Source organism: Protopterus annectens, chromosome 1.part1 (genome assembly GCF_019279795.1).
Source record: "Protopterus annectens isolate FY-2018-M chromosome 1.part1, PAN1.0, whole genome shotgun sequence".
NCBI classification, from domain to species: Eukaryota; Metazoa; Chordata; order Ceratodontiformes; family Protopteridae; genus Protopterus; species Protopterus annectens.
In genome coordinates, this window is record NC_056726.1 from 411,089,572 (window position 1) to 411,105,267 (window position 15,696).

Genomic DNA, 15,696 nt, shown 5'->3' on the forward strand with positions numbered 1-15,696 from the left:
TGCATCAGAGAAATTTGTGCATTTCAGTAAGGTAAACAGATAGTCCCAACTTACTGAATCAAATGCTGAACCTATATCAAGACTAATAAGTGTTAAATCTTTCTTTTTCCTATTTGCAAAATCAATTAATGTTAAAGTTCTTCTTATATTATCAAAAGTATTTCTATTTACAATGAAGCCCGTCTGATCTATGTCTATAATGCCGGGATAATTGTCTTCAATCTATCAGCAAAAATACTCATAAACATTTTATAATCAACATTAAGTAATGAGATGGGTCGATATGAAGAACATCTAGTTGGATCTTTATTAGGTTTTAAAATTGGTGAAATAAATGTATATTGCCAAGATGGGGGGGGGTTATTAACTCAGTTTGGGCCAGAATAAAAACCTTATGTATTAATGAATATGTAGTTTTAGAAAGGATTTTATATATCTCTGGTATAATACCATCATTACCTGGTGCTTTGTTTGATTTAAGCTTATTTATTTGTGTAATAACTTCTGTATATGAAATACTCTTGTCCAATAGTTTAATCTGTTGTTTATTCAGCTTTTTATTCATGTTTGTGGTTATAAACTCCTTTATTTTATCTTTAGGTTCCATGTTAATGTTGTTATGGTTAATCTTGTGAAAGTGATTTCTAAATTCGTCCAGTATTTCTGGTATACTAGAAACATTCTTCTTTTCCCTTAGAGAAAAGATTTCTTTGATATGGTTTTGTTTATTCAATCTTTTTGTTTTATTTTTAAGTCTATGTAAGTATTTGGGGCTTATTGAATAAGACAAAACTTGTATTTCTCTAAAGTTATTTTAACTTTATGAGTTAAAATTTCTTTGTATTTCTCATTTAGTTTGTTTATTTCTTCAATAACTTTCTTGTCCATAATATTTTCTTTATTATTATGCTTATAAGAGTCCAGTTTACTTTGAATATCTAACAATTCCTTATCCCAAGATTTCCTTTTGTTATTATACCATCTGATACTTTGTCCATATAGATATGATTTTAAGGCATCCCAAACATAGACAATGGAGACTTCAGGAGTATTATTTATGTCTAGAAAATGTTGTACTTCTGAAAGTATATATTCTTTATAGTCTTTTAGCTGAGTTAAGTATGCTGGTATCCTTTTGATCTGAACATTATGAGTATTTTTATCATGAATTCAAAAACAATTGAGTTATGATCAGATATAGGACATGAAATGATTTTGGAATTAATTAAATCTGTTACCATCTGGTTAGAAATAAAGACCCTATCTATTTTTGAATAAGTTTTGTATCTGTTAGAAAAAAAAGGTGTATGGTAATGATTTTGACTCTATCTGATTATTAATATCATTCAAATGATAAGAATTAGCAAAATCATTTAAATGTTTTGCATTAGATGTAATTCTTCTTTTCTTTATAGTGGTAGTATCACTTTCATGTAGTATACAATTAAAATCACCAGCTAAAATAATATCCCCTATAGAGAATGATATGATCTTATCAATATGATGTTTCACTGTATTAATACCAATTCCAGGTATCCAATATACATTTATTAAAGTGTAAGTCTTCCCATTAATTTGTATTGTAACCATACAAAACATTCCTTTGTCATCCTGATAAGACTTAATGGTTTTAGGAATGGGCATACTTTTATTCCATAAAATAGCCACTCCTCTTTTTTTCTGAGTGTGCTCTGAACTAACCAATACTGTATACTTATTAGTGGCTAGTTTATCAATATCTTTTTTCAAGAGATGGGTTTCTTGCAGGAAGACTAGATTGACCTTGTGTAGATTAATGTATCTTATTAGGCTTGCCCTTTTACACGGATTATTCAATCCATTAATGTTTAAAGAAACTCCTTTTAAAGATGTCATTTGGCATTTTAAAACTCAAGAATCTTATGATCGAAATAACAAATAACCAGATAAATAATGTTACATCTCCTCTTTAGGTGTACCTTTAAATATAGCTGTATTTATTAAATCTCTTATGGGATTTTGTATAGGATTCAATTTTGTTTGTAGTGACAATGAGTGTACAAAATATATTGTGGATGTCAAAACTATATACATATAACAATGAACAAGTGAAAATAATGTAAGGATTAAACCTTGCATCCCGCCTGGAGTTGAAAACTCCAACTTAGAGCAGTATTTACTACTCAAGTTAACCCCCTACCCTAAGCAGCAGTACCTCAGCTACCACCTTATCAATTTAATACTAGTTATATTTAACTGAGGTTAACAGTTTTCAATTCAATTATCTATCAAGACAAAACTACACATTTGGTAAAACAGCATCATATAAACCAAAATAAACTTTTTTTTTTTTTTTTTTTAAACTGTTCATACTATTATATAGATCTATGTAATATATAACACTTGTATTCTAATAGCATTCAAATAATCTTAATGTTAGAAATCAAGAGGAGAGAAAATTATGTTCTAACATTCATTTAAATCAAAAACTTTGGCTAATATGATTCAGACATTACATGCATTAAGATGCATCTATTTTCTGTCATGTGAATTCTATCAACAGCTTCCAAAAAAATCTTGAATTGTTTGTATATGAGCATTTATTTAAACTCATTATTGTCAATAGAGTAAAATATTGTATTCATAAAAATTATTATAAATCATATTTCATAGTTATGCAGATTCTCAGAAACACCTGCGTTATTACCTAAAAAAAAAAAAAAAAGCCATCACACACATAAACACAGACACACACACATACATATACACACACATATACACACACACACACACACACACACACACACACACACACACACACACACACACACACACACACACATACATATACACATACACATATATACATACATACACACACACACACACACACACACACACACACACACACACATATATATATATATATATATATATATATATATATATATCTGATCTCACTGAGTTGTGTCTTTGTAGAGCACAATCCTACTTGCTGTCCCTAGAATAAATCTGTCTGCTTTATATAAAATAATGCACAGCAAACACATATTAGTAACCAGATTTTGCAATCATGCTAACCTACTGCTTTAAAATATATCACATGACATTTCTTCCAGAATAGAGTTATAAGATTATTTATGCTTGTCAATCAGATTAATTAAATGAGTTATAGTAAAGTATATGTTTGGGACACAAGTTTTTAACACAGATTATTATGCTACTGTTAAGTAGATTTTCAAAAACATTTAAATAAATTTTTCATTTTCTATGCCTTCTAAAATAAGATATTTACTTGCTACAAGAAACTACATCATCTAAACTCATCATAACTGACATATTTTATGAATAGAGTATTTTTCCTGAATCTGTGGTGTGTCAGTGTGATAACCCTGTCAATGTTTATACTAACTGCTTTCAGTTTCTCTGTGAAAATTCTGTGAGTGAAGCTTCTGAGGAAACTCATGGACACTATGCATGAGACAGCCCACATCCCAGATTGTCTCCCTTAACATTTTGGCGGGAAACTTATTAAAACTTGTGGCAAACATTCATTTTGCCAATAGAGTAAAATATTGTATTCATAGAAATTATTATAAATCATATTAGATAGTTATGCAGATTCTCAGAAAAAAGCCATCACACTCACACACACACACATACATACACACACACACACACACACACACACACACACACACACACACACACACATATATATATATATATATATATATATATATATATATATCTGATCTCACTGAGTTGTGCCTTTGTAGAGCACTGTCCTACTTGCTGTCCCTAGAATAAATCTGTCTGCTTTATACAAAATAATGCACAGCAAACACATATTGGTAACCAGATTTTACAATCATGCTAACCTACTGCTTTAAAATATATCACATGACATTTCTTCCAGAATAGAGTTATAAGATTATTTATGTTTGTCAATCAGATGAATTAAATGAGTTATAGTAAAGTATATGTTTGGAACACAAATTTTAACACAGATTATTATGCTGCTGTTAAGTAGATTTTCAAAACATTTAAATAAATGTTTCATTTTTATGCCTTCTAAAATAAGACATTTACTTACTACAAGAAACTACATCATTTAAACTCATTATAACTGACATATTTTATGAACAGAGTATTTTTCCTGAATCTGTGGTGTGTCAGTGTGATAACCTTGTCAATGTTTATACTAACTGCTTTCAGTTTCTCTGTGAGAATTCTGTGATTTGAAGATTCTGAGGTAACTCAAGGACATTGTGCATAAGACAGCCCACATCCCAGATTGTCTCTCTTAACATTTTGGCGGAAACTTATTAAAACTAGTGACAAACATTCATTTAGCAGTGTAAATGCATCTAAACATGACAGAACCTCCACAATGTATTCCACAGATCATCACAGCCTCTATGCAAGTGAAATTAAACTCAAAATTACCAACAAGTAATAAAACTCAGCATTCTTCTCCCAACTCAATTTTCATACAAATCCTATTATTCACTGTGCCCACACAGTCAAAAGCATTTCTATATATTAATAAAGAAAAGAAAAGAGAGTAGAAAATAAAAGGGAGTGAGGCAGAAATAAAAAATGTAAGAGAAAGCTGTAAGAAGTATATACAATGGAATGTTACTTACTGTTTATATTAATAGAGTTAAAAATAAAACATATTATTTACTCTTATTTAGTTCTGATTATTATTAGTTAAATCATGACAGATTATTTACAAACAAGCATAAGCAGTATAATCAAGAAAGTATAATTAGAAATAGCATTTGAAGAACTTATAAACTTTTACAAGAAATAAATATGTTATTATTCTATTAATGATATTTTCATTACTGTTCTCTCCGTGCCCTCCCCCACCCTTTACCCACTACATAATCTAAATAGAATGTCATTGTTTAAACAAAGAAAATAATAAAAGAAGAAGGAAAAAAAAGGTAAAGATAAAAAAATGTATCAAATTACTAACCTTACTTTTTTCAGAAAGAAAAACAAATCGAGTCACAGCCTGCCATTAAATCCTCAGGCATTTTGACTGGTTATGAAACAAAACATTTCTTGGCACATAGAGAATAACTTTGATTAAATCCTTTCCAAAATATTTGTGGCTTTCTGGAAATGCAGGAACTATATTCAAAAAGATTAATAATGAACTAAAATGATGAGAGAGAAAAAACATATAACAAATCATTTGTTTTTAGTCTCTTCTTCTTCTCTGAAGTCTTCCAGGAAGCTTCAGTTGCCAATCTCTTTAATGAAGAACTAGCCCATTCCATTTCTTCTATTTTATCCAAAATCCTTTTTTCTTTGACAAACAGTAAAGCAGAGTCTAAATCATCAAGACCTTAGGACCATCAGGAAGGAAGATTTTAAGCTTGGCAGGAAACAGAAGGTATGTTTTAAACTGTGCTTTTTAAGCTCCCTTATTAGTGGCAGAAAAACTTTTCTTTTAGCAATTACCATGGAAGAATAGTCATTGTCAAAACGCACAGTTGTCTCATTAAACTTAACAGGAGCTTTAGCCCAAGCAGATTTAAGAACCATCTCTTTATCAAAAGATGATAGAAATCTAACTATAACTGATCTAGGATAGTTTTTGTTAGAGTTAGTATTAGCTATAGATCTATGTGCTCTTTCGATACCAAAAGAGAATGCTTCTGGTAAATCTAAAGTTTTAGGGAGCCATGTTGTTAAAAAAGAAGTAATATTGTTACCTTCAATATTTTCTGGCAGTCCAAAAATCCTAATGTTATTGCGCCTAGATCTATTTTCCAGGTCATCCAGCTTTGTTTGTAAATGTGTATTTTGTTTCAGCAGAAACTCAATGTTGATTTCCTGTTCTTGTATTTTATTTTCCATGTCATTCACAGCTTCTTCTATGCCTGTCATCTGGATCTTCTGTTGTTGCAGGTCCATATGTAACAAGTCTATTTGTTTTGTAGTTTTTCTATGAAAGTGTCTATTTTAGTATCCATTTTATCCATCTTAGCAGTAAGTTGCTGGACTATAATTATCAGAGACTGAAGTTCTTTCTTGATGCTGGAGTCTTGAGAATTTGTCTTACTGGAACTCATTTCAGACTGATAAACTGACAGGAAAATTTCCAAAGTAATTTCTGACAGGAATATTATTAAGATTTCCTTTCTTTTTTAGATATAGTTCAAGAACTACATAAAACAAACATATTTAGAAAGAAAATTACTTCAAGAATTAATTTTTTAAGTAATTAATTCCTGTCAATGTAATGAAATTGGTGGAGCTGAAGAAATCTGCTGCTATCCTGTGTTCATCCTTGGCCACGCCCCCCAAGGCCCCAGAATTTCTGATAGTGCCTAATTAAATTTCATAGAGTTTTTAGAGAGGTGTTATCATCTTTTAAGGTTAACGAAATATCATCTGCAAACAACTGAACGTTAATTTCCAGACTATTGTCAATTTGTATACTCTTAATATTCTTATCCATTCAAATATAATTTGCAAAAGGTTCAATTACTAAGGCAAATAATAACGGAGACAAAGGGCATCCCTGTTTTTTACCTTTAGTAATTTCTGAAGATTTAGAAAAGCATGATCCAATTTTTATATATGCTAAGGATTTTTCATAACGTGATTTAATTAATAGTGTGAATTTTTGAGAAAATCCATATTCTTCTAGAATTGTCAATAGATAATCCCAGTGGGCCGAATCAAAGGCATTATTTATGTTTAAACTGACTATATTCATGTTATTTTTTTGTAATATTAAAGTAATCAATTAAAGATATAATTATTTTAATGTTATCACACATATTTCTGTCTATTATAAAGCCAGTTTTATCTTTGTCTATTAATAATCGAAGTAGTTGTTTGATCCTAGCTGCATGTATTGCTGCAAACATTTTATAATCAACGTTTAGTAAAGATATAGGTCTGTATGATGAACACATCATCACATGGGGTAATTGGGTAGGTTTAAAATGGGAACTCACATCGCCCTTGCAAGTACGACAACTGCGTGGCCCTAAAAAGGAGAATCCAAATTCAAAATTCCAAGGCCAGCAGATAGTGATATACCAGTTGCTTTATTAAAGCATGTATAAATGAAACTCCATCAGACCGGTTTCAGCTGAAAAAACACTTAGATAGCCTTCACCAGTGTAACATGTGAGTCAGAATTCCTTAAAGTTAATGTCCATTTATGCAGTAGCCTATCAACAAAAATGAAGCTCATTGGTTATTCAAAAATTCTCATTCAGACCTGGTGGAAATAAACCACCCAGCTTGATGATCCACTTTTTTTTTTGTATTCAATATAGAGTGCCAACCAGCTTTATTGGTCCTATTACCAACAATCCTGTCAATAATTGTAAAGCTGAAGTTTGCACCATGGTGTATCAATGAATGTATAGGGCATTACTTATTCTTTTGGTTCTAATGTCACTACAATTTTCAGAAATCCTTAGTCTCAATGGCCTCGAAGTTTGCCCGATGTAAAAGGCTGAACAGGTACATGCAGCTAGATAGATCACCCAATCCGTTCCATAGTTAGCTAGGAATTTAATGTCATCAACTATATCTATGTTCCTGCAAGTAAATAGTTTGGATTTGACTAACTTGGGACAATGTATACAGTGTCTACATGGTACACATCTCGTAAGTAAATCATCTGTCAAAGTGCATTGACTATAGTCTGGAGTTTGTTTCCGGCCATGTTTGTAATGATTAAAGTGGGATCCCAAAGTTTTCCCTTTCCAAAGTGAGAAGAGACATCTATCATTAAGTATCTCAGATAGCTTGCTATCAGCTAGAAGAATGTTCCAATGTCTCTGGACACTATCTAATACTATATTAGTATTCCTCTCATAGGTGGTGACAAGGCAGATACCCATATGTCCCCCTTGTTCTTTATTTTTGTAGGTCAATAAATCATTCCTGTCTAGCATTGACACCCAGTTACTGGCAATCAAAATGTTACCAATTTTGTAGCCTCTGTCTCTAAACCTTCTGGTCAGGGCCTTCTTAAAGTGTTCATATTTGTCTACTTGTGAACATATGCATTTCATATGAAAAATTGAGATTTGGGTATATTTCTAGTGATATGTGGTGGATGGAAACTGGATGTATACAGTAGGGAGTTGTTTTGTGAGTACGTACGGTAGACCTGAGTATCTAAAGTGTTGATGATATTTCTAGTGATCAAGACATCCAAAAATGTAATCTGTTGGGCATCATAGTTGGCTGTAAATTCCAATCCTCACTTATTACCGTTTAGATATTCAACAAACTCCTGTAGATATTCAATGTCAGACCTCCAGACCATCCAGCAATCGTCAAGGTAACGCCTCCATATGTCAGTTTTCTCTAAATATATATTTTGGTTGTTGCCATAAATTAATTGTTCTTCTGCAAAAGCCATAAAGAGGTCACATATATGGGGGCAAAAGATGCCCCCATAGCTGTGCCTTGGACCTGCCAGTGACATTTGTCCTGATAGTAGAAAACATTTTTAGAAAGAACGTGTGCCACAAGACAGATCAAAAAGGCATTAAATCCTGGGGGATAAAGTTCAGATATAGATAACCAATGTTCAAGACCCTGTAGCCCAGCCCAATGAGGAATATTATATACAGAGCTGATACATCCAGAATACATAACAGCCATCTGGGTTCCAGTTGCATGTTTGAGATTACCTGCAAAAATTGGGTTGTATCCTGGATCCTGGACCTAACACATTTCAGCAAAGGTTTCAAGTATTTAGTCAAAAACTGTGAGAGGGGTTCAGTAATGGAGTCTCACCCTGATACAATGGGGCTGCCTGGGTGATGATAAAGATCTTTATGTATTTTGGGAAGTAAATATAGATATTGGCTACTTGGATCTGATACTGTCAAATGATGTAGTGTAGAATCGGATATAATGCCACCCTCTTTGGCAGACTGAAGAAACTGATCAATTTGTTTCTTAAAACTAGAGCTTGGATCCAAGGACATGTGCATGTAGTAATGCCCATCATTAAGTTGCCTCTCAGCCTCAGCATGGTATTTGGTCCAATCCATGACAACCGCTGCCCCTCCCTTGTCTGCAGGAGAATGACCAAATCTTTGCTATTAACAAAGTCCTGGATTGCCTGTATTTCAGTCTTTGAGAGGTTATTAGGCATAATCCTGGATTCCTTGAAATGTAAATGCAAATCTTTGAGAACAGATGTTTTAAAGATATAAACACTGTGTTGCATAGGAGGCATACAATTAGATTTATGATACTTGAATAAATCCTCCTCCACAAAATTAGTGGATGAATCAAAATGCAATTTCAAATTTAACAGCCAACAAAAGGATGTAATATCCTGTGCAAAACAGTCCCCCTGACACAGAGAATCTAAGTACAAAGTTTAATCCTTTATTTAACAAATGAATATGTACTTGTGACAAAGATTGTGATGAAATATTTAGCACATTGTTGGTTTCCATTATTTCTGTGTCATCATTCTGAGAGGGTTTTGGGAATTCCTGCATTTAGATAACGGGGAATCTGTGGTATACTGTACATCTAAATCCATTACTGAGGAGGAGTCTTCCCCGGATGTCCCATTATAAGATGATCTGGGTTTCTTCAGAATGGACCTTCGTCTTTTACGTTTCAATGTTTTCTGGTTTACATTGTCAAATTTGACATGTTTATTGGTGCTGAAAATTTCCAGTTAATACCTCACACACAGTGAAACTAGCTAGAAAAGTATGCAGCAGACAATAAAAGTGCTATAAATAACTTGTAAAAACAAAGCAAAAAACAGGATACTTAATGTTATATATCACAAAACAGAGTTTGCTCAGTGCCCTTCCTCCGATTAGCTCAGTGTGAAATGGCAGAAACACTCACAAGTTAACTTCTTAAGTAACAGAAAGTTGAAACAACTTTAAAAAAAGCTCAAAAGAACTAATAAGGTGCTTACTCCAAGCCGTAGTCCAGGTAACTCCAATCAGCCAATGACCATAAACACTTCCCTCTCACTGAAATGCAAGAATGGCTTTGGCTAAACTAAGATGGCCTAGAACATGTGCTCAGACACACAGCCTCTACAAACAAACAACTAGGCCCAAAACACAAGCCTGAATATGGACAATGCTACAACTACCCCCACTACTTAGGTAAAAAAAACCTGCAGAAATGTTTATCACAGCAGAAAAGGAGCAGTGAGCCTTTAAATGAAAGTTTTAAACAGATAAAGGAGCAAGAGACTCTAGAGAATGCTGTTAACTGCAAACACATAAGTTATATGATACACTCCTTGGCAAGAAATCAAAACAAAACAAACCCAAACAGATGCTTAACAAATGTAGAAACGTTCCAGTTAATACCTTACACACAGTGAAACTAGCTAGAAATATATGCAGCAGACAATAAAAATGCTATAAATAACTTGGAAAAATAAGTAAAAAATAGGATACTTGATGTTATATATCACAAATCAGAGTTTGCTCAATGCCCTTCCTCCATTAGCTCATGTGAAATGGCCATTTACTTATGGGATGTGTACCATGTGGACACTCTATACTTTGTCCCAAGTTAGTCAAATCCAAACAATTTACTAGTAGGAACATTTTTATAGTTTATGACATTAAATTCCTAGCTAACTGTGGAACAGATTAGGTGATCGATCTTGCTACATGTACCTATTCAGCCTTTTACATCAGGCAAACTTCTAGGCCATTGAGACTAAGTATTTCTGAACATTGTAGTGACATTAGAACCAAAAGAATAAGTAATGCCCTATACATTCATTTATACACCATGGTGCAAACTTCTGATTTACAATTATTGACAGGATTGTTGGTAATAGGACTAATAAAGCTGGATGGCACTCTATAATGAATACAAAAAAAAAAGTGGATCATCAAGCTGGGTGGTTTATTTCCACCAGGTCTGAATGAGAATGTTTAAATAACCAATGAGCTTCATTTTTGTTGATAGGCTACTGTATAAATGGACATTAACTTTATGGAATTCTGAATCACATGTTACACTGATGAAGGCTATCTAAATGTTTTTTCAGCCGAAACCGGTCCACATGTTACACTGATGAAGGCTATCTAAGAATTTTTTCAGCTAAAACTGTCTGATGGAGTTTCATTTATAGATGCTTTAATAAAGCAACCAGTATATCACTGTCTGCTGGCCTTTGATTTTTGAATTAGGCTTAAAATAGCCCACAAGGGCAGTTAGCGTAGCACTAATCTATGTACCTATCTGTGAACCTATGGACATTCCTTTACATTTTTATCTGGTTTCAAAATAAGTGATATTATTGTATATTTTAGAGAAGGAGGAATATGTTTACTTTCCTTTACTAATGTAAACACTTTTAATAGTAATGCCAGAGCCTCTTTGGTTAATAATTTGAACATTTCTGGGATCATATTATCTATGCCAGTTGCTTTGTTTGGCTTTAAATTTTTAATTTGGGATTTAAGTTCAGTCATAGTCATTTGTTTGTCTATTAATTTTATATGATCATCTGTTAGTCTGGTTTTGATATGTTTTGTAAAGAAATACTTTAATATGTTTTGAGGCTCTGTTATTTCCTTTTGTGCATTAACTTTACGAAAGTATAATTTAAGAGCTTCTAATATCCCTTCTTAGTTCGATACTTTCTTTCTGTTATCTGGGATGTATATTTCTTTTATTTGGTTAGCTTTTATGATCTTTTTAGTTGTAGTTGCTATAATTTTCTGATTTCTGGGGTTCATCAGATAAGAACAGTTCGATTTTCTCTGAATTTATCATTGTATTATGATGTAGTGTCTCTAAATTTTTTTTTATTCATGTCATCTAATTCAATTATTTAATTTGTCCTTCCCTTCTGAATGACTAACTTTAGTGTAACAGTTCTTCGTGGAATTCCAGTAAGTCTTTTTCACATTGCCTTTTCTTGTTTTTAAACCATGTTAATGCTTTAGCATATAAATATGACTTCAAAGAGTCCCAAATATATATCTGTGACGTCTTCAATAAGATTTATGTCTAAAAACGTGTGTATCTCTTTAACATAAAATTCCTTAAAATCCTTTAAGTTTGTTATGTATGAAGGAATGCTAGTTACAGTTATTCTTGGTTTTGTATTTAAATCAAAATCAGAAGTAATTTCATTATGGTCTGATAATGGGCATGTGACTACTTTGACTTTATCCAACTTTGTAGTTAGATCTCTTGATATGTACACTCTGTTCTTGAATGTGTGCCATGTTGATGAGAATAATGTGTAAAGAATAATGTATTAGGATCAGCATATTCATTAATGTCTACGATATTAAAAGTTTCAGTAAAATCAGATAGCATCTTAAAAATTGTTGTTTTCTTTTGTGTGTTTCTAGCATCAGTGTCCTCATCATTCATTTTACAATTTGAGTTTCCTGCTATGATTATTTCCCCTTTAACATGGTGTACAATGTCTTCTAAATGCTGCTTGGCAACTTTGACACCTAATCCAGGTAGCCAATAAATGTTTACTAGAGTATATATCTTCCCATTTATGGATATTGTTACTAAGCAAAACATACCTGTTTGTCGTAATATGTATTTAACATTTTGTACATTCAGATTGAGTTTTTCCATAACATTGCTGCTCCTGTCTTCTATTGCTTATAGTGTGAACTTACTAAAAGTCTATAGTTATTTGTGTTAATTGTATTTATGTCTTCTTGTATAAGATGTGTTTCCTGCAAAAAATAATCTATGCATTAAACATCTTCAAATATTTTAAGAGATTTCCCTTTTTACAATTATTACGCAGACCACTTACATTAATGGAAATACATTTCATAGTTAAATTATTACCACTCAAATGGCTAGTCGTGTATATATTTTAACTAATAAGCACACAGATTTAACTAAAGAGAATAACTTATTTTCGTTTAATGTAACAAAGTAGTTACAACTTATAAACAGCAAATAAAAAAAGAATTAAACAATAAAACCTTAAATATTGAGACAAAAAACAAACTAACCCCCTATGGGAAAACAAACCCCAGCTTTGAATAGACTAGCCATTCAAGTGTACCCTCTAATACCCCTTCCAAGAATCATTTCTCAACACAATTATCAAAACATTTTGTCTAACAGAAAGAAACTTGTTATGTCTTCTATTCATATGACATGTTTCATAAAATTTGATTTTAAATCCAAGAAAAAACATTTAACATAACCGTATTACTATATTAAGCATATTAGCTTGATGTTAAAATAATACAAGTTGGAATGATTTTTTGTGTTTGCTTATAATATACAACTGCCAATTAGTCAAATTTCATTTGCTAAAAATGGATTAATATCTGTCATTCAGTTTAATCTAACTAATCAGCAGAACAGTTCAGATTTATAAAATTGCATAACAGGGTTTCATCACTCTAATTAAACCCAGTGAAGTTGTTGTTATTGTACTGTGTAGTAGCACAGTCTGCTTCACATCAATTTCTTTATTATATATGATCTAATTACAATGCCCTGTGTGTTTCCGTTAAAATAAAATGTACTGTGTCTCTTTAATAAGTTCACTAAATTACTTGCTAATAAATCTCTCATTGCTTTTACTCTTATTCTCACCCACCCCCAGTGGTCCTAACCATATACCTCTGTAACCACTCCCCCTCCCATTATCAGCCTATCTCTTACCTCCTTGACTTACCAACCACACCCCCTAAATCTACAATTCCTTAATTAATCTAATTACCTTTCTTGGCCTACTCCCTCACCTCCCTACACCTCATCCTGCACTGATTATTTTCTATAGCACTGTCTCTTACAACCAATTCTATTTACTTAATTAGACACTTCCTCCCTACTCAACCTCTTATAGCACTCCCTTTTACTTACTACACTCCCTCCCACAACCTACTCTAAACACTTATCTACACATCCCAATGGCCCCAACACACAAGTCTGTACTCACAAACATACTACTCTTAACTACAACTCTTGCTTCTCTTACAATACCATACACTCTAACCTTCTTCAAACATTTTTCTCTTCCTGAACAACACCACCACTACCATCAAACTCTATCATCTTCTTTCATCTACTCCCTCAACCACAGGAACATAACCTCCACCTCTAACTATATATTACCAAAATATCATAGAGCTACTCATCTTACTTACTTCCTTATCAAAAAAACCTCAAATAATTGCGGCAAATTCCTTAAGTTTGTACAATATCCTCACCTACATCCCCTATTAGCTGGTGATATTCATCCAAACCCTGGCCCCAATACTGATAATCCCAATAACCTACACAACCAGACATTGCCTGTTATCACTACCTTAATTAAATCACCTAACTCCCTCCTGATAGCTCACCTTAACATTCTAAGCATAAACAATAAAATCACCCACCTACATGCACTCTTAGATGCGCACTCATTTGATATTCTCTGTATTACAGAGACATGGCTAAAGCCCTCAACTCTGGACCAGGAGATTACCCTTCCTGGATATAATATCCTAAGATGTGACTGTAAAACCGAAAAGGGTGGAGGTATAGCCATTTTGTACAAGTCTAAACTCCAAGTATCACCCTTCAATGTACTCCTACCATCAGATACCAATTCAGAAACCTTTACTGCCAAACCTCAAATCGACAACTCCAAATCTATCTATCTAATTTGCACATATCTCCATCCTGGAAATAATACCAATACTCTTGAAAACTTACTTAGTTACCTCTCTACCCATCTACCTCAGGAGACCATTGTATTAGGTGACTTTAATATAGACTGGGTTACCTGTAGTTCCCCTAATCCTACTAATCACATAAATCTTTATGGATTCTCACAAATTATAACCACTCCTACTAGAATCCATAAGCCAAGTAGTAAGGAAACCACCCTAGACTGGATCCTTATCAACAGTCACCTTGATATGTATAACTCAGGAACCCTTCCTGACGATATCAGTGACCATATGCTAACCTACATTATTAAACAAAGAGTCCATATCCCAACTACTAATAATTTTAAAACCTCTCTTTCTCCAAAAATGTTTTGAATCCAGAGAGCTTCCTAAATGAACTGAAAGCATGTGACTGGTCACCAATGTCTCATCTTCAGCTTGATGAAGCAGTGACCTACTTTAACACTAAATTTCTTCAAATCCTAGATTACCATGCCCCCTATCGCTCTTCCCGAATAAGAACCAAAATTGCCCCCTGGCTCACGAAACAAACTAGGCACAACATCGTCCTTAGAAATAAAATCTGGGCTAAATGGAGAGCCTCCAAATGTCCATCAGATCACCTTTACTTTAAACAGTTAAGAAATGCCACCAAGAAAGATATTCTTAGAGACAAAAAAAGAGTATTACCTTCATCTCCAACAAACCCATCAACTAAAACCACAAAAATTCTGGTCAGGCATAAACAAACTTCTTCAGCCAGGGAACTCTACAACTCCTGCTCCAGCAGGATTCAACCATAATAACTCCAACCAGATTCCCGATGCCTTTAATAACTACTTCACTGAAGCCATTCAAACCCTAGCCAATACTCTACCACCTATGTCCACTTCCCCATTAAATACCACTGACTCCTTCTCCTACCTTTCAAATACAACCTGAACCTACATCCCTAATCAGCAACCTCCTTCAAAAACTAAAACCTTGCACCCCATCTGCTGACTGTCTGCCAGCTGAATACCTGCAAATTGCAGCAAAAGCCATAGCCTATCCCATC